Here is a 19,013-nt window from a genome sequence, read left to right on the forward strand (position 1 = left end):
TAACCTTTCAGAGCATGAAGAAGAAAGATTATTGAAAACTCTGAAGAAGCACCGTTCTGCTATTGGATATACTCTTGATGATCTTAAGGGCATTAGTCCCACTCTATGTCAACATAAAATAAATTTGGAAGCAGATGCCAAACCAGTTCGTGATCCTCAACGACGTCTGAATCCTAAAATGAAAGAAGTGGTAAGAAAAGAAATACTAAAGCTTCTGGAGGCAGGTATAATCTATCCCATTGCTGATAGTGAGCGGGTAAGTCCTGTCCATTGTGTCCCTAAGAAGGGAGGTATAACTGTTGTTCCTAATGATAAAGATGAATTGATTCCACAAAGAATTATCACAGGTTATAGGATGGTAATTGATTTCCGCAAATTAAATAGAGCTACTAAGAAAGATCATTACCCCTTACCTTTTATTGATCAAATTCTAGAAAGATTATGCAAACATACACACTATTGCTTTCTAGATGGTTATTCTGGTTTCTCTCAAATACCTGTGTCGGCTAGAGATCAATCAAAGACTACTTTTACATGCCCTTTTGGTACTTTTGCTTATAGACGTATGCCTTTTGGTTTATGTAATGCACCTGCTACCTTTCAAAGATGCATGATGGCTATATTCTCTGACTTTTATGAAAAGATTTGTGAGGTTTTCATGGACGACTTTTCCTTCTATGGTTCCTCTTTTGATGATTGCTTGAGCAATCTTGATCGAGTTTTGCAGAGATGTGAAGAAACTAATCTTGTCTTGAATTGGGAAAAGTGCCACTTTATGGTTAATGAAGGTATTGTATTGGGGCACAAAGTTTCTGAAAGAGGTATTGAAGTTGATAAAGCCAAGGTTGATCCTATTGAAAAGATGCCATGTCCCAAGGACATCAAAGGTATAACAAGTTTCCTTGGTCACGCTAGATTTTATAGGAGGTTCATTAAGGACTTCTCAAAAATTTCTCTGCCTCTGACTAATTTATTGCAAAAAGATATACCATTTGTCTTTGATGATGATTGTGTAGAATCATTTGAAATACTTAAGAAAGCATTAGTCACTGCACCTGTTGTTCAGCCACCTGATTGGAACCTACCCTTTGAAATTATGTGTGATGCTAGTGATTATGCTGTAGGTGCTGTTCTAGGGTGTGACGCCCCCGATTTAATCATACACTAATCATACACGCAAACGTGTACGATCAAGATCAGGGACTCACGGGAAGATATCACAACACACCTCTACAAATAAAATAAGTCATACAAGTATCATATTACAAGCCAGGGGCCTCGAGGGCTCGAATACAAGAGCTCGATCATAGACGAGTCAGCGGAAGCAACAATATCTGAGTACAGACATAAGTTAAACAAGTTTGCCTTAAGAAGGCTAGCACAAACTGGGATACAGATCGAAAGAGGCGCAGGCCTCCTGCCTGGGATCCTCCTAAACTACTCCTAGTCGTCGTCAGCGGGCAGCACGTAGTAGGCACCTCCGGTGTAGTAGGAGTCGTCATCGACGGTGGCGTCTGGCTCCTGGGCTCCAACATCTGGTTGCGACAACCAGGTAGAAGGGATAGAGGGAAAAGAAGGAGAAAGCAACCGTGAGTACTCATCCAAAGTACTCGCAAGCAAGGAGCTACACTACATATGTATGCATTGGTATCAAATGGAATAAGGCTATCATATGTGGACTGAACTGCAGAAAGCCGGAATAAGAGGGGGATATCTAGTCCTTTCAAAGACTACGCTTCTGGCAGCCTCCGTCTTGCAGCATGCAGAAGAGAATAGACTGAAGTCCTCCAAGTAGCATCGCATAGCATAATCCTAACCGATGATCCTCCCCTCGTCGCCCTGTGAGAGAGCGACCACCGGTTGTATCTGGCACTTGGAAGGTTGTGTTTTATTAAGTATCCGGTTCTAGTTGTCATAAGGTCAAGGTACAACTCCAAGTCGTCCTGTTACCGAAGATCACGGCTATTCGAATAGATTAACTTCCCTGCAGGGGTGCACCACATAACCCAACATGCTCGATCCCATTTGGCCGGACACACTTTCCTGGGTCATGCCCGGCCTCGGAAGATCAACACGTCGCAGCCCCACCTAGACCAACAGAGAGGTCAGCACGCCAGTCTAAACCTAAGCGCCCAGGGGTCTGGGCCCATCGCCCTTAGCACACCTGCACGTTGCGTGGGCGGCCAGAAGCAGACCTAGCCTAGTAGGCGTTCCAGTCCAATCCAGCGCGCGCCGCTCCGCTGTTGACGTCACGAAGGCTTTGGCTGATACCACGACGTCGAGTGCCCATAACTGTCCCCGCGTAGATGGTTAGTGCGTATAAGCCAGTGGCCAGACTCAGATCAAATACCAAGATCTCGTTAAACGTGTTAAGTATCTGCGAACGCCGACCAGGGCCAGGCCCACCTCTCTCCTAGGTGGTCTCAACCTGCCCTGTCGCTCCGCCTCAAAGTAACAGTCGGGGGCCGTCGGGAACCCAGGCCCACCTCTACCGGGATGGAGCCACCTGCCCCTTCAGCCCCCATCTCCGAACAGTATCACAGGTAAGGTAACTGTGCAAAGTATATTGTATATGCTCGTGATCACCTCCCGAAGTGATCACGGCCCAGTAGTATAGCATGGCAGACGGACAGGAGTGTAGGGCCACTCATGGAACACTAGCATCCTATACTAAGCAGTAGGATAGCAGGTAATGGTAACAACAGTAGTAGCAAGGATAGGCTATGCATCAGGATAGGAATAACGGAAAGCAGTAACATGCTACACTACTCTAATGCAAGCAGTATAGAGGAGAGTAGGCGATATCTGGTGATCAAGGGGGGGGGGCTTGCCTGGTTGCTCTGGCAAGAGAGAGGGGTCGTCAACACCGTAGTCGTACTGGGTAGCAGCGGCGTCGGTCTCGGTGTCTAGCGAGAGAAGAGGGGGAAGAAACAATAAATATAATGCAAGCATATGCATAGTGATGCATGACATGACAAGTAACGGTGTTAGAGGTGCCCTAACGCGGTAGTAGGTGATACCAGTGAAGGGGGATGACATCCGGGAAAATATCCCCGGTGTTTCGCGTTTTCGGGCAGAGGAGCCGGAGGGGGAAAGTTGCGTGTTCGCTATGCTAGGGATATGTGACGGACGAACAGACTGCGTATCCGAATTCGTCTCGTCGTTCTGAGCAACTTTCATGTACAAAGTTTTTCCATCGGAGTTACGGTTAATTTTCTATAATTTTCAAAAGTTTTATCAATATTCTAGAATTTTGTGTTTAATTTAAATCCGAATTGACCAAGTCAATGTGACTAGTCAAAAGGAGAGGTGGTGGCCCATATGACACTGATTTAATAATTTCCAAAATATTTGTCTAATCTATTTAGATGGGACCCACTTGTCATTTGCTAAAAGGGCTAGTTAGCACTAAACTAATCCTAAAGTAAACATAGCCTAATTAACAAGGGCCGGCCATTAGTGGACAGAGTCCAGCCGGCCACACACGCACACCACACACACGCACGCTGTACACACAATACACGCACACACAATGGTAGGGGTTAATTTTGTTCTCTGTTTAGAAAAGATAGCATTTTGTGATTTTTATGGGAATTAATCCATGCATCAAATTGATTTGGTCCAATGGAAACATTTGAGCTTTGACAAGTATACTACCTACAAATATTATTCTTACTCCGGTTAACAGTTATTTAACCGATGTTTAGGGGCTGTCTAGGGGGTTACTCGGTGTGAAATTAGAAAAGCTAGCTAGTACCTACAGTACCTAGCAGTACAAAGCAGCACTAGTGAGCAGCGGCAACAGGTGTGGGCGCGAGGCCGGGAGCAGCAGCCTGCGGCTGCGGGCAAGCGGGCAGGCGCGCGTGTGCACTAAGCCGGTGCGGCTGGGTTCGCGTGGGCGTCGTGCAGGCAGCAGCAGCAGTGGCCGCGCGCAGTAGCAACGCAGCAGCAGCAGCGACAGCAAGTGCAGGGGCGGCGGCGAAACAATAGGGCAACGGCAGCGGGGAGCGGAGGCAGGCGCAGGGCGTGCGCTGGGGTGTGGGACGGCCGCATGCGGCGCGTGGTGACGGCTACAAGGGCCGCGGGCCGCGTGGGGCGTGGCCAGCGCGAGCAGGCGCGGGCGGCTACGACGAGGTGAGGCACGGCAGGGACTGCACGCGCTGGTGCTACGGCCTACTACGGCGCCGATGAGCACGGCCGAGGGCTCAGGCGAACTCGACGTCGACCGAAACGACGACGACGAGCGCCGTGGCGGAGACGATCTACGATCATGGCGGCTAGCTAGCCAGAGGGGTGGAACCGAAGCGTGGGGAGGAGTAGAAGGAGCAGAAGCTCACTGGGGAGGCACACGGGGGCCCGGCGGTGGCTTAGTAGCAGCAGAGCAGCCGGCGTTGACGTAGAGGCGGCAGCGGTCGAGGGAAGAAAATGAGCTCGATGCGGCCGAGGCGGTGGATCCGAGCTCCAAGTAGAGGGCGCAGACGACGTAGAGGAGCTCGGCGTAGCTCCTGGGGACGACGGCGGGGGTTCGGGGCGGTGGCTTCGGGCGTCCATGGGCTCGGCGACGTCGACGAGGAAAAGCAGACGGGGGCGCGAGGGAGGAAGGGGAACGGGGAAGCTTAGGGTTTGGGGCCGCCCTGGGTGTATTAGTAGGGCGCCAGGGGGGTGGATGGCCGCCACGCCCGGCCATCACCGGCGGATGGACGCCACGATCCCCCTGCCCCCTGTAGCAGAGGAAGGGGAAGGTGGGGAGGAGCTGGGCCGGCCTGGTGGCTTTGTGGCCCAACTGGTCCACGAGGCCCACTAGGGGAGGGGGTGTTGTTTTGTTTTCTTTGCTTCTTCCCTTTTTCTTATTTCTCTTTTTACAATTTTAGTTTTATTTTATTTTGAATAGAAATTAGCTTTATAAAATATAGTAGCAACATCTAAATTGGTTTTACTAGTTATACCACTGCCACATTTAGTTTGAGGAACAAATAAAATAGTTTAGTATTTTTATAATTTAAATAGCATTTAATAATTCTTTTTAGCCGCTGTTATATTCACCAAAGGGCATTTAATTATTTTACAAAAGTGTTGGGTCACCACCATAATTAGTTATGGTATAATTGCCACACTTTGAACATTTTATTTTTCATGTTTGGCAATTTGAATTTTGGACTTTGATTTGAATTTGAAATTTGAACCGGTTTCAAACCAATGCGAGTTCAACAACAGTAGTCATGATGACGTGGCATCATTAGCTAGGAATTATTGTAGCTTAATTATCCGGGCGTCACAATTCTCCTCCACTACAAGAAATCTCGTCCCGAGATTTAAGAGGGAAGTAAAGGGGGAAGGTTCGGGTTACGAAATTCTAGGGAGTGTTCTTGGTCTTGGTGGTTCTTCTTGAAGAGGTTGATCCATTACATTGATGTCTTCATTCTGCTGTTTCAGGTCATCATGATGAAGTTGTCTTCCTTTCTTCGGGAACTCCATCGTACTTACGAATAGGTAAGGGGCAGCTTTACAACAATTGAATGTTATAAGGGAAATTCATTTGGGGGGTATCCCAAGAATGATCATAAGAGCATCTCTCGAGTTGAACAAATAAAACACATCGAGAGCAAAGTAAGAAGGTACCATAAGAAGTTTGAAACGGACAGACAATCGTCGTTGCCTGAAACAAGGCAACGGGTATAGGTATTGTGTTTAATACCAGAATCGATGATTCCCCGAAAGGTGGCTCGTGAATTTTATACGAAGCCAAGCGTGAGGAATAACTTTGGAAACAGGGTTGTACATGAGAGTCAGGTTTCGATCCTGGGACCTGTGGGTTATGGGCCCACCATGTGGTTAAAAGTAGGAAGGGCGATGACGTCTTGCATGATCATGTAAGGAAGGTATGTTAGAGGATAGCCTATCAGTTATGTCGGCAACAATATCAGTACCAAGGGCGAGGGACGAAGAGAACCATTTTCCTGCTCGTTGAAACAAGGCGGACCTATAGGCAAAGTTCTCGTCCATCGGTGGTTACCGGAATGTCATCAACAAAAGTAACAGGGTCTTACTGACAGAATTGTACACGAGGGGTCTACATAAGCAGGGAATTAATACTGCTTAGACCATAATGATCACCAGAAAGGGTAAACCAAGTAATGGAAAGGAAAATATGATTATCAGATATTTCAGGGGGTATATCCTTCCCAAGGACAAGCAGAGCATGATAACCATGACATGATATTAAGTAGAAAGGCCTCTAGGTGAGGGGAGAGAAATTTTCATGACATTATCCATACAACGGTGTTTGGATAGTTGAGCAAGAAACAATTAGCATTGGGCTTCAAATGTTCTTGTTGAAGAACGGAGTACCATAGACATGCTTCGATATAGCATTGACATGGTCAACAGGTGAAAATCAGACTTTGGAAACAAAAGGGATCCATCAGGAACAACTTATAGAATAAGTCTTACCATTTCCCTATGGACGAATGGCTAACCATGTAAAAGGATACTATAGCAATAGGTCCTCCGACCAGGTGGGCTAGGCATGTTATCACCTTACTGGGTTATATAAGGACCGATGTTATGACTCTTGGAAAACGTTCCAACCATCATATCTGGCCGAGATTCAGATCTGATTGGTGTCAGGATAACTCAGACTCATGATGCCCGAGAAGGAAAGGGGGCAACACAATTAGATGAGATGGAGTTGCAAAATTCTCGAGAAATGTACTATGGAAGCAAGTTCCGAACAAGGGTTCATCATTAATTCAAGGAGAGGTGAGGAGGTGACTGATTGACTCAGCGACAATCCATTGAGATCTCCAAAAGATGGATTTCCACAACTATGTGAACAAGGAGATAACAATAGCTAGATCAAATGACTTAATGAGGTATGCTCGAGGAAAACATATGCAATTAAACATTGGTTGAAAGGTGCACCCGAATTATGGGGTTAGTAGCATGATCAATGTTAGAATGGTGGTTCAGCAACAAATAGGCTAAGAATGAATTATCGATCATTAACTTCAAAGCAATAGGGTTGCTAGAAGTGCAGAATCCAAACAACACCGTTCACTTGTGGGTACCCCGGTTGGAACCAACACGAGGACCAAGAAAGAATGGTGATGATGAGAAGTATCATTATAGCAAGAATTCTTAAGAGGTGGAGCAATCCTCACAACATTCTTGACATAAAAGGTGGTAATATTCCAAGGTAAAGAAGAACAAATGTTGGATAGCAAGGATCTCAAGGTATAACACAAAACATGAACAAGTTTGTGTTGAACAAAAGTCAATAAGTGGTCGATGATAACACAATTCATCGAGGGCAAGGATGGTATTTCTCATCATGAATTTGATTGGTATCCTGAAAGGAGTTAAAATGTTGATGATGATCACAACAAATTTTGTCGAGAGGCTCCATGAGGATGCAATCGCTCGGCGATGACATCAAGCCAAGGGAATGGTGAAGCAAAAGGTTATTATAACCATAGAGAAGATGCCATCTCAGAATTCAAAGTTGTCTCTCAAGACAAACAATATGATGGTGAAAGTTCGATGTAAGCTTAGAGCACTGCCGGGATTGTGTCCCGAGGATGAAGGACATAGGTAGAATGGTCAAGCAGTCAGCCTGACGATGATGATGTGGTCAATCAGCTGGGAATGACACGATCGAGTACAAACTCGTATGTATTGAAGATTAATAAGAGTTGTTGAATCGCAGTGCGGATTCGATTCAGTCAACGATGTCATTGAGTGTTAAATTACTCAGAGCCCATGAAAAATTGGAATCAATGAGAGTGTAGCACTTGATGAAGAACTCATAAGAGGTTATACAGTTCCGTGATAATCTTGAGATACCAGGGGGGTAATACTCGACGACAAATCAAGTAGAGGTTGGTCTGGGGTATTACTCCGCAGAAAAACAAGTGTTTAAACTTGCACGAGAAATGGTATTTAAAGGAGAACATGGTCGGAACCACGATTGCAAAAGGCCAGATCCCAGATATAAGATGAACTTATACCAAAGGAATAATTAATTAAGAGAAGCTTTAATGATAAGATCTACATCGTGTCCATGGGCATGAACACAAAGTTCAAGGTCGACTCCCACTTCTCCAATGCATAACCTTTCATTCACTTCTCACATTCGAGGAATTTGTAGTGTTGAAATTTTATCTAGCAAAATACCAGAAGTGTGTGACTCATGAAAACTTTCAAGTTCACGCATATTAAGGAAGGCATAGGTTCAACCCATCAGGGTATCGTGGAAACATATACCACAAGCTTCAATAGTAAATACCACAAGCTCGAAAGCAGAGCATGGTTGGTCAATCAGAGGATAGGATTTATCAATGGAGAAAGAACTTCCAAAGTGATTGGATATGAAGGACTCTAACGGTTAAAATCCAACAAAGGATCCGGTGGTCCTCAAAGGATCTGATGTGAGCATCGGTACTCAACCAGAGGGAGAAACAATGCAAGGAGATCAGACTATAGAAACAACTGAATAATTCAAAGCTCAAATGCAAAAGAATTATGATTTCCGACCAAGAGATCAGAACCAAACACTTTGATTAAGGATGGATAAGTTGCGTAAGCTTAGGGGTACAATCGATGGCAATCCGATTGGTCGAGAACCAGCTGATGGTTAACATGATGTCTGAGCCGGAAGGGTTAATTCTGAGGATTGCAAGCATCCGCAGCATATCGAATCAATAGACTCTAATTGATAATGACAAGGATGCCAATAAGATTACCAGACTTATTGGATTAATCATAATGCTAGCAAGCAAGAATTTCAAGAGCATTAGGCTGTTGAGGATTTTCAGAAGAACGAATGGTATTACGAAGACTTTTGTGAAATACCTGAATCAACTGGGGATGAGCGGATACTCGGTAAGGGCGAGAATTATCCGTAGGGGTATTCAGGTGACAAAGTACAGCAAGGCACTAAGCTCAAAGGATTTTCGGAACAACACAAAGTATTTTGGGACATCTTGTAATAACAAGATCAACGGGGAATGATTGTATGAATGGCAAGTGTATGCAGTTTCCATAGGGGTTGACGGTGGACGGAAATCGCAAATGCGACGTCACAAAGACTCGAGAGAACATCGTAGAGTAACTTCGGAATCTTCTAGTGCATCAGGCGATCATCTGAAGTGAGGGGCTCTCCGGGAGAAGTATTATCGAGAACCTAAAGTTAGTTTTGTTTTTAGCAAAATCATTTAACCCGAATAGAAGAGAGTTCAGAGTCCCAGAGTATAGATGAGGAATAAAAGATTCTAATACCACCAAATGGCGACGTGGGCCCATGGGCCGCACAGCCATGTTAGTAAAAGTTTTGTAAAGTCTAGACTCGACTTCGGCCAAGGAGTTGGAAAGGGGATTCCTACAGGCAGTCGGCTCTGATACCAACTTGTGACGGCCCCGATTTAATCGTACACTAATCATACACGCAAACGTGTACGATCAAGATCAGGGACTCATGGGAAGATATCACAACACAACTCTACAAATAAAATAAGTCATACAAGTATCATATTACAAGCCAGGGGCCTCGAGGGCTCGAATACAAGAGCTCGATCATAGACGAGTCAGCGGAAGCAACAATATCTGAGTACAGACATAAGTTAAACAAGTTTGCCTTAAGAAGGCTAGCACAAACTGGGATACAGATCGAAAGAGGCGCAGGCCTCCTGCCTGGGATCCTCCTAAACTACTCCTAGTCGTCGTCAGCGGGCAGCACGTAGTAGGCACCTCCGGTGTAGTAGGAGTCGTCATCGATGGTGGAGTCTGGCTCCTGGGCTCCAACATCTGGTTGCGACAACCAGGTAGAAGGGATAGAGGGAAAAGAAGGAGAAAGCAACCGTGAGTACTCATCCAAAGTACTCGCAAGCAAGGAGCTACACTACATATGTATGCATTGGTATCAAATGGAATAAGGCTATCATATGTGGACTGAACTGCAGAAAGCCGGAATAAGAGGGGGATATCTAGTCCTTTCAAAGACTACGCTTCTGGCAGCCTCCGTCTTGCAGCATGCAGAAGAGAATAGACTGAAGTCCTCCAAGTAGCATCGCATAGCATAATCCTAACCGATGATCCTCCCCTCATCGCCCTGTGAGAGAGCGACCACCGGTTGTATCTGGCACTTGGAAGGGTGTGTTTTATTAAGTATCCGGTTCTAGTTGTCATAAGGTCAAGGTACAACTCCAAGTCATCCTGTTACCGAAGATCACGGCTATTCGAATAGATTAACTTCCCTGCAGGGGTGCACCACATAACCCAACATGCTCGATCCCATTTGGCCGGACACACTTTCCTGGGTCATGCCCGGCCTCGGAAGATCAACACGTCGCAGCCCCACCTAGACCAACAGAGAGGTCAGCACGCCAGTCTAAACCTAAGCGCCCAGGGGTCTGGGCCCATCGCCCTTAGCACACCTGCACGTTGCGTGGGCGGCCAGAAGCAGACCTAGCCTAGTAGGCGTTCCAGTCCAATCCAGCGCGCGCCGCTCCGCTGTTGACGTCACGAAGGCTTTGGCTGATACCACGACGTCGAGTGCCCATAACTGTCCCCGCGTAGATGGTTAGTGCGTATAAGCCAGTGGCCAGACTCAGATCAAATACCAAGATCTCGTTAAACGTGTTAAGTATCTGCGAACGCCGACCAGGGCCAGGCCCACCTCTCTCCTAGGTGGTCTCAACCTGCCCTGTCGCTCCGCCTCAAAGTAATAGTCGAGGGCCGTCGGGAACCCAGGCCCACCTCTACCGGGATGGAGCCACCTGCCCCTTCAGCCCCCATCTCCGAACAGTATCACAGGTAAGGTAACTGTGCAAAGTATATTGTATATGCTCGTGATCACCTCCCGAAGTGATCACGGCCCATTAGTATAGCATGGCAGACGGACAGGAGCGTAGGGCCACTGATGGAACACTAGCATCCTATACTAAGCAGTAGGATAGCAGGTAATGGTAACAACAGTAGTAGCAAGGATAGGCTATGCATCAGGATAGGAATAACGGAAAGCAGTAACATGCTACACTACTCTAATGCAAGCAGTATAGAGGAGAGTAGGCGATATCTGGTGATCAAGGGGGGGGGGCTTGCCTGGTTGCTCTGGCAAGAGAGAGGGGTCGTCAACACCGTAGTCGTACTGGGTAGCAGCGGCGTCGGTCTCGGTGTCTAGCGAGAGAAGAGGGGGAAGAAACAATAAATATAATGCAAGCATATGCATAGTGATGCATGACATGACAAGTAACGGTGTTAGAGGTGCCCTAACGCGGTAGTAGGTGATACCAGTGAAGGGGGATGACATCCGGGAAAATATCCCCGGTGTTTCGCGTTTTCGGGCAGAGGAGCCGGAGGGGGAAAGTTGCGTGTTCGCTATGCTAGGGATATGTGACGGACGAACAGACTGCGTATCCGAATTCGTCTCGTCGTTCTGAGCAACTTTCATGTACAAAGTTTTTCCATCGGAGTTACGGTTAATTTTCTATAATTTTCAAAAGTTTTATCAATATTCTAGAATTTTGTGTTTAATTTAAATCCGAATTGACCAAGTCAATGTGACTAGTCAAAAGGAGAGGTGGTGGCCCATATGACACTGATTTAATAATTTCCAAAATATTTGTCTAATCTATTTAGATGGGACCCACTTGTCATTTGCTAAAAGGGCTAGTTAGCACTAAACTAATCCTAAACTAAACATAGCCTAATTAACAAGGGCCGACCATTAGTGGACAGAGTCCAGCCGGCCACACACGCACACCACACACACGCACGCTGTACACACAACACACGCACACACAGTGGTAGGGGTTAATTTTGTTCTCTGTTTAGAAAAGATAGCATTTTGTGATTTTTATGGGAATTAATCCATGCATCAAATTGATTTGGTCCAATGGAAACATTTGAGCTTTGACAAGTATACTACCTACAAATATTATTCTTACTCCGGTTAACAGTTATTTAACCGATGTTTAGGGGCTGTCTAGGGGGTTACTCGGTGTGAAATTAGAAAAGCTAGCTAGTACCTACAGTACCTAGCAGTACAAAGCAGCACTAGTGAGCAGCGGCAACGGGTGTGGGCGCGAGGCCGGGAGCAGCAGCCTGCGGCTGCGGGCAAGCGGGCAGGCGCGCGTGTGCACTAAGCCGGTGCGGCTGGGTTCGCGTGGGCGTCGTGCAGGCAGCAGCAGCAGTGGCCGCGCGCAGTAGCAACGCAGCAGCAGCAGCGACAACAAGTGCAGGGGCGGCGGCGAAACAATAGGGCAACGGCAGCGGGGAGCGGAGGCAGGCGCAGGGCGTGCGCTGGGGTGTGGGACGGCCGCATGCGGCGCGTGGTGACGGCTACAAGGGCCGCGGGCCGCGTGGGGCGTGGCCAGCGCGAGCAGGCGCGGGCGGCTACGACGAGGTGAGGCACGGCAGGGACTGCACGCGCTGGTGCTACGGCCTACTACGGCGCCGATGAGCACGGCCGAGGGCTCAGGCGAACTCGACGTCGACCGAAACGACGACGACGAGCGCCGTGGCGGAGACGATCTACGATCATGGCGGCTAGCTAGCCAGAGGGGTGGAACCGAAGCGTGGGGAGGAGTAGAAGGAGCAGAAGCTCACTAGGGAGGCACACGGGGGCCCGGCGGTGGCTTAGTAGCAGCAGAGCAGCCGGCGTTGACGTAGAGGCGGCAGCGGTCGAGGGAAGAAAACGAGTTCGATGCGGCCGAGGTGGTGGATCCGAGCTCCAAGTAGAGGGCGCAGACGACGTAGAGGAGTTCGGCGTAGCTCCTGGGGACGACGGCGGGGGTTCGGGGCGGTGGCTTCGGGCGTCCACGGGCTCGGCGACGTCGATGAGGAAAAGCAGACGGGGGCGCGAGGGAGGAAGGGGAACGGGGAAGCTTAGGGTTTGGGGCCGCCCTGGGTGTATTAGTAGGGCGCCAGGGGGGTGGATGGCCGCCACGCCCGGCCATCGCCGGCGGATGGGCACCACGATCCCCCTGCCCCCTGTAGCAGAGGAAGGGGAAGGTGGGGAGGAGCTGGGCCGGCCTGGTGGCTTTGTGGCCCAACTGGTCCACGAGGCCCACTAGGGGAGGGGGTGTTGTTTTGTTTTCTTTGCTTCTTCCCTTTTTCTTATTTCTCTTTTTACAGTTTTAGTTTTATTTTATTTTGAATAGAAATTAGCTTTATAAAATATAGTAGCAACATCTAAATTGGTTTTACTAGTTATACCACTACCACATTTAGTTTGAGGAACAAATAAAATAGTTTAGTATTTTTATAATTTAAATAGCATTTAATAATTCTTTTTAGCCGCTGTTATATTCACCAAAGGGCATTTAATTATTTTACAAAAGTGTTGGGTCACCACCATAATTAGTTATGGTATAATTGCCACACTTTGAACATTTTATTTTTCATGTTTGGCAATTTGAATTTTGGACTTTGATTTGAATTTGAAATTTGAACCGGTTTCAAACCAATGCGAGTTCAACAACAGTAGTCATGATGACGTGGCATCATTAGCTAGGAATTATTGTAGCTTAATTATCCGGGCGTCACATAGGGCAAAGAGTTGATAAGAAATTAAATGTTATTCACTATGCTAGTTAGACTCTAGACAATGCTCAAAGGAATTATGCTACTACTGAAAAAGAGCTTTTAGCAATTGTACTTGCTTGTGATAAGTTCAGATCTTATATTGTTGATTCTAAAGTAACTATTCAAACTGATCATGCTGCTATTAAATATCTTATGGAAAAGAAAGATGCTAAACCTAGACTTACTAGATGGGTTCTCTTGCTACAAGAATTTGATTTGCATATTGTTGATAGAAAGGGAGCTGAGAACCCCGTTGCAGACAACTTGTCTAGGCTAGAGAATATTCTTGATGACCCACTACCTATTAATGATAGCTTTCCTGATGAACAATTAAATGTTATAAGTACTTCTCGTAGTACTCCATGGTATGCTAATTATGCTAATTATATTGTTGCTAAGTTTATACCACCTAGCTTCACATACCAGCAAAAGAAAAAGTTTTGCTATGATTTAAGACATTACTTTTGGGATGACCCACATCTTTATAAAGGAGTAGATGGTGTTATTAGACGTTATGTACCTGAGCATGAACAGGAACAGATCCTACGCAAGTGTCATTCCGAGGCTTATGGAGGACACCACGCTGGAGATAGAACTGCACATAAGGTATTGCAATCTGGTTTTTATTGGCCCACTCTCTTCAAGGATGCCCATAAGTTTGTCTTGTCTTGTGATGAATGTCAAAGAATTGGTAATATTAGTAGACGTCAAGAAATGCCTATGAATTATTCTCTTGTTATTGAACCATTTGACGTTTGGGGCTTTGATTATATGGGACCTTTTCCTACCTCTAATGGATATACACATATTTTAGTTGCTGTTGATTACGTTACTAAGTGGGTAGAAGCTATTCCAACTACTAGTGCTGATCACAACACTTCTATTAAAATGCTTAAAGAAGTTATTTTCCCGAGGTTTGGAGTCCCTAGATATTTAATGACTGATGGTGGTTCACACTTTATTCATGGTGCTTTCCGTAAAATGCTTGCTAAATATGATGTTAATCATAGAATTGCATCTCCTTATCACCCACAGTCTAGTGGTCAAGTAGAGTTGAGCAATAGAGAGCTCAAATTAATTTTGCAAAAGACTGTTAATAGGTCTAGAAAGAATTGGTCCAAGAAACTTGATGATGCATTATGGGCTTATAGAACTGCATATAAAAATCCTATTGGTATGTCTCCGTATAAAATGGTTTATGGAAAAGCATGTCACTTACCTCTCGAACTAGAACATAAGGCATATTGGGCTATTAAAGAGCTTAACTATGATTTTAAACTTGCCGGTGAGAAGAGGTTATTTGATATTAGCTCACTTGATGAATGGAGAACCCAAGCTTATGAAAATGCCAAGTTGTTTAAAGAAAAAGTTAAAAGATGGCATGACAAAAGGATACAAAAGCGTGAGTTTAATATAGGTGATTATGTATTGCTATACAACTCTCATTAAATTTTTTTGCAGGAAAACTTCTCTCTAAATGGGAAGGCCCCTATGTTATCGAAGAGGTCTATCGTTCCGGTGCCATAAAGATCAACAACTTCGAAGGCACAAATCCGAAGGTGGTAAACGGTCAAAGAATCAAACATTATATCTTAGGTAATCCCATAAATGTTGAAACCAATATTATCGAAACCGTAACCCCGAAGGAATACATAAGGGACACTTTCCGGAACGTTCCAGACTCCGAAAAGGAATAGGTATGTGGTACGGTAAGCAAACCGACTCCAAAACAATTTTTAAGGCGATATTTCTCCGTTTTGGAATATATAGAAAAATAGAAAAATAAGTAGCTGTCCGGGAAGGACACGAGGGCCCCACGAGGGTGGTGGGCGTGCCCTACCCCCTGGGCGTGCCCCCTACCTCGTGAGCACCTCGTGTGCCTTCCGGACCCCGTTTTCTTGCACGATACATATTTTGGTCGGTAAAAATTCATTATATAATCTCCCGGGGGTTTTGACTCCCGTATCACGCAAAAATCTCCTGTCTTTGTTTTGAGCTATTTTTTGATAGATCTAGATTATCATGACATCCCCAAGTGCTTCCAAGGACAAGTTCTTCGAGAAGGTCATCAACCCTTACCTCGCGGAGGTGCTGCGACACCCTCAAACCATTGAGATGCGTGATGGGTTGTTGCACATCCACGATGTTGAGGGACCAAAGGGAACCGGAAGCGTGGAGACGAGGCTCGAAGCAATGGAGCAACAAATTTTCAAGTGCCAGGGTATGGTGGAGCGTGGAATCAACACTAGCCACACGATGCTCGCGGAGTTCACTAACAACTACAAGCCGGATGCCAAGAACACCGAGGAGGCCATCTTCAAGCTATATGAGAAGATCGAGCACCTCCAAGCCCAAATCTATGACCTGCAAAACCAAAACCGTGAGTATGAATATAGATTCAAAAGAATGAGTTTGGCTGCAGATTCGAGGATTCCGGAGACTCGATCATCCTTCTATGATGGTGAACCTATGCCTTGGAAGATGGATGACAAGCCTGCATAATCAACAACACCCCCACCTTCTTCACCAACCAAGGATATAATCACATGGGTATGGGCACAACCCTTGGCAACTGCCAAGCTTGGGGGAGGTGCCCCGGTATCGTATCACAATCACAACTCCTATCTTTACCGTTTTTCTTAGTTCGATCCTATTAGTAGTATTTTGATCTAGTAGAATAAAGTTTATGGCATGATCTAGTTTTGAGTTTGCTTTATGATCTCTCTATGTGATCGAGTCCGTGACCTATATATAATAAAGATTAGTGTTGAGTCAAGGGCTTGATTATTTTGCCATGATCTTGGGTGAATAAAAGAAAAGAGAAAAAGAATAAAAAGAAACAAAAAGTTCATATTGATCTTATTGAGAGTAATGACTTCACATAGAAAGAGTATGATGATTAAAAGTTGTTGGGAGTTGGCAAGCATAGCTTTAGTCATTTTTGCAATTAATAGGAAGTAATAAGGAAAGAGAGGTTTTCACATATAGATATATTATCATTGACATCTTTTATGATTGGGAGCACTCAATAAAATATGACATGCTAAAGAGTTGATGTTGGACAAGGAAGACAACATAATGAGTTATGCCTTTCTTATATCTAAGATAAAGTATGTTGTCATGGATCCTCTAACTTGTTGAGCTTGCCTTTCCCCCTCATGCTAGACAAATTCTCAGCACCAAGTAGAAATACTACTTGTGCTTCCAAATACCCTTAAACCAGTTTTGCCATGAGAGTCCACCACATCTACCTATGGATTGAGTAAGATTCTTCAAGTAAGTTGTCATCAGTGCAAAGCAATAAAAATTGCTCTAAATATGTATGATTGATTGGTGTGGGAGAAATAAGCTTTATACGATCTTGTGATGTGGAAGTAATAAAAGCGACGGACTGCATAATAAAGGTTCATATCACAAGGGGCAATATAAAGTGACGTTCTTTCGCATTGAGATTTTATATATCCAACCATAAAAGCGCATGGCAACCTCTGCTTCCCTATGCGAAGGGCCTATCTTTTATTATTATCTTCTACCTTATGCAAGAGTCATGGTGATCTTCACCTTTTCTTTTTAATTTTATCCTTTGGCAAGCTCAGCATGTTGGAAAGAACATGATATATATATATATATATATATATATATATATATCTAATTGGATGTAGGGGAGCATGAACCATTATTGTTGACATTACCCTTGAGGTAAAAGGTTGTGGGGCAAAACTATAAGCCCCTATCTTTCTCTATGTCCGATTAAAACTCCGTAACCACAAGTATCGTGTGAGTGTTAGCAATTATGGAGGACTAAATGATAGTTGAGTATGTAGACTTGCTTTTTAGCTCTGACATAGAATCTTTCCGATGTTATGATAAATTCCAATTGCTTCAATGACTGAGATTATAGTTTGTCGGAGCCCAATAAGGTTTATGATTTATACTTTTGCATTGTGAATAGATCATCACTTGAATATAAGTAATCATATGACAAAATCTATATATGTTGCTGTTATGAGAATAATCATGATGCCTTCATGTCCGTATTTTATTTTTATCGATGCCTCTACTTATAAACATGACGACATATTTATTGTTATCGGCTTTTCGCTTGAGGACAAGCGAGGTCTATGCTTGGGGGAGTTGATACGTCCATTTTGCGTCATGCTTTTATATCGATATTTATTGCATTATGGACTGTTATTTCACTTTATGTCACAATACTTATGGCTATTCTCTCTTATTTTACAAGGTTTACATAAGGAGGGAGAATGACGGCAGCTGGAATTCTGGGCTGGAAAAGGAGAAAATATTAGAGACCTATTCTGCGCAACTCCAAAAGTCCTGAAACTCCACGGAACATCTTAAAAAAATAAAGAAAAATCCTCGCCAAAGATGAAGGCCAGGGGGCCCACACCCTTCTCACGAGGGTGGGGGGCGCCCCCCCTAGGGCGCGCCCCCTACCTCGTGGGCCCCCTGGTGGCTCTCCGACGCCCATCTTCTCCTATATGAAGTATTTCGATGAGAAAAAAATAGAAAGGAACTTTTCGGGACGAGACTCCGCCGCCACGAGGCGGAACCTTGGCGGATCCAATCTAGAGCTCCGGCAGAGCCGTTCTGCCGGGGAAACTTCCCTCTGGGAGGGGGAAATCATCACCATCGTCATCACCAACGCTCCTCTCATCAGGAGAGGGAAATATCCATCAACATCTTCACCAGCACCATCTCATCTCCAAACCCTAGTTCATCTCTTGTATCCAATTCTTGTCTCAAAGTCCGGGATTGGTGCTACTAGGTTGCTAGTAGTGTTGATTACTCCTTGTAGTTGATGCTAGTTGGTTTAATTGGTGGAAGATCATATGTTCAGATCCTATATGCATATTATTACCCCTCTGATTATGAACATGAATATGCTTTGTGAGTAATTACGTTCGTTCCTGAGGACAAGGGAGAAGTCTTGCTATTAGTAGTCATGTGAATTTGGTATTCTTTTGATATTTTGATAAGATGTATGTTGTCTAGCCTCTAGTGGTGATATGTGAACGTCGACTACATAACACTTCACCATTATTTGAGCTTAGAGGAAGGCATTGGGAAGTAATAAGTAGATGATGGGTTGCTAGAGTGACAGAAGCTTAAACCCTAGTTCATGCGTTGCTTCGTAAGGGGCTGATTTGGATCCATATGTTTCATGCTATGGTTAGGTTTACCTTAATACTTTTGTTGTAGTTGCGGATGCTTGCAATAGAGGTTAATCAGAAGTGGGATGCTTGTTCAAGTGAGAACAACACCCAAGCACCGGTCCACCCACATATCAAATTATCAAAGTATCGAACGCGAATCATATGAACGTGATGAAAACTAGCTTGACGATATTCCCATGTGTCCTCGGGAGCGCTTTTCCTATTATAAGAGTTTGTTCCAGCTTGTCCTTTGCTACA

The 19,013-nt window shown here is 45.1% G+C and overlaps 1 long non-coding RNA gene across 2 annotated transcripts; it reads right to left on the minus strand.

The window, feature by feature from the left end:
• Positions 1-1,215: 1,215 nt before the first annotated feature.
• LOC147985710 (uncharacterized) lies at positions 1,216-4,748 on the minus strand. 2 transcript variants are annotated; one of them, XR_015616838.1, is made up of 3 exons: positions 4,338-4,728; positions 2,832-2,906; positions 1,216-1,535 (listed from the first exon to the last, which is right to left on the minus strand). It is a non-coding gene; the product is annotated as an uncharacterized LOC147985710 (long non-coding RNA). The 2 variants fall into 2 exon arrangements; XR_015616839.1 differs by lacking the exon at positions 2,832-2,906 and having other exon boundaries at positions 4,338-4,748.
• Positions 4,749-19,013: the final 14,265 nt, after the last annotated feature.

This window comes from Triticum urartu, chromosome 2A (assembly GCF_056163025.1).
Source record: "Triticum urartu cultivar PI428250 chromosome 2A, HENAU_Tu73, whole genome shotgun sequence".
Classification (NCBI taxonomy): domain Eukaryota; kingdom Viridiplantae; phylum Streptophyta; class Magnoliopsida; order Poales; family Poaceae; genus Triticum; species Triticum urartu.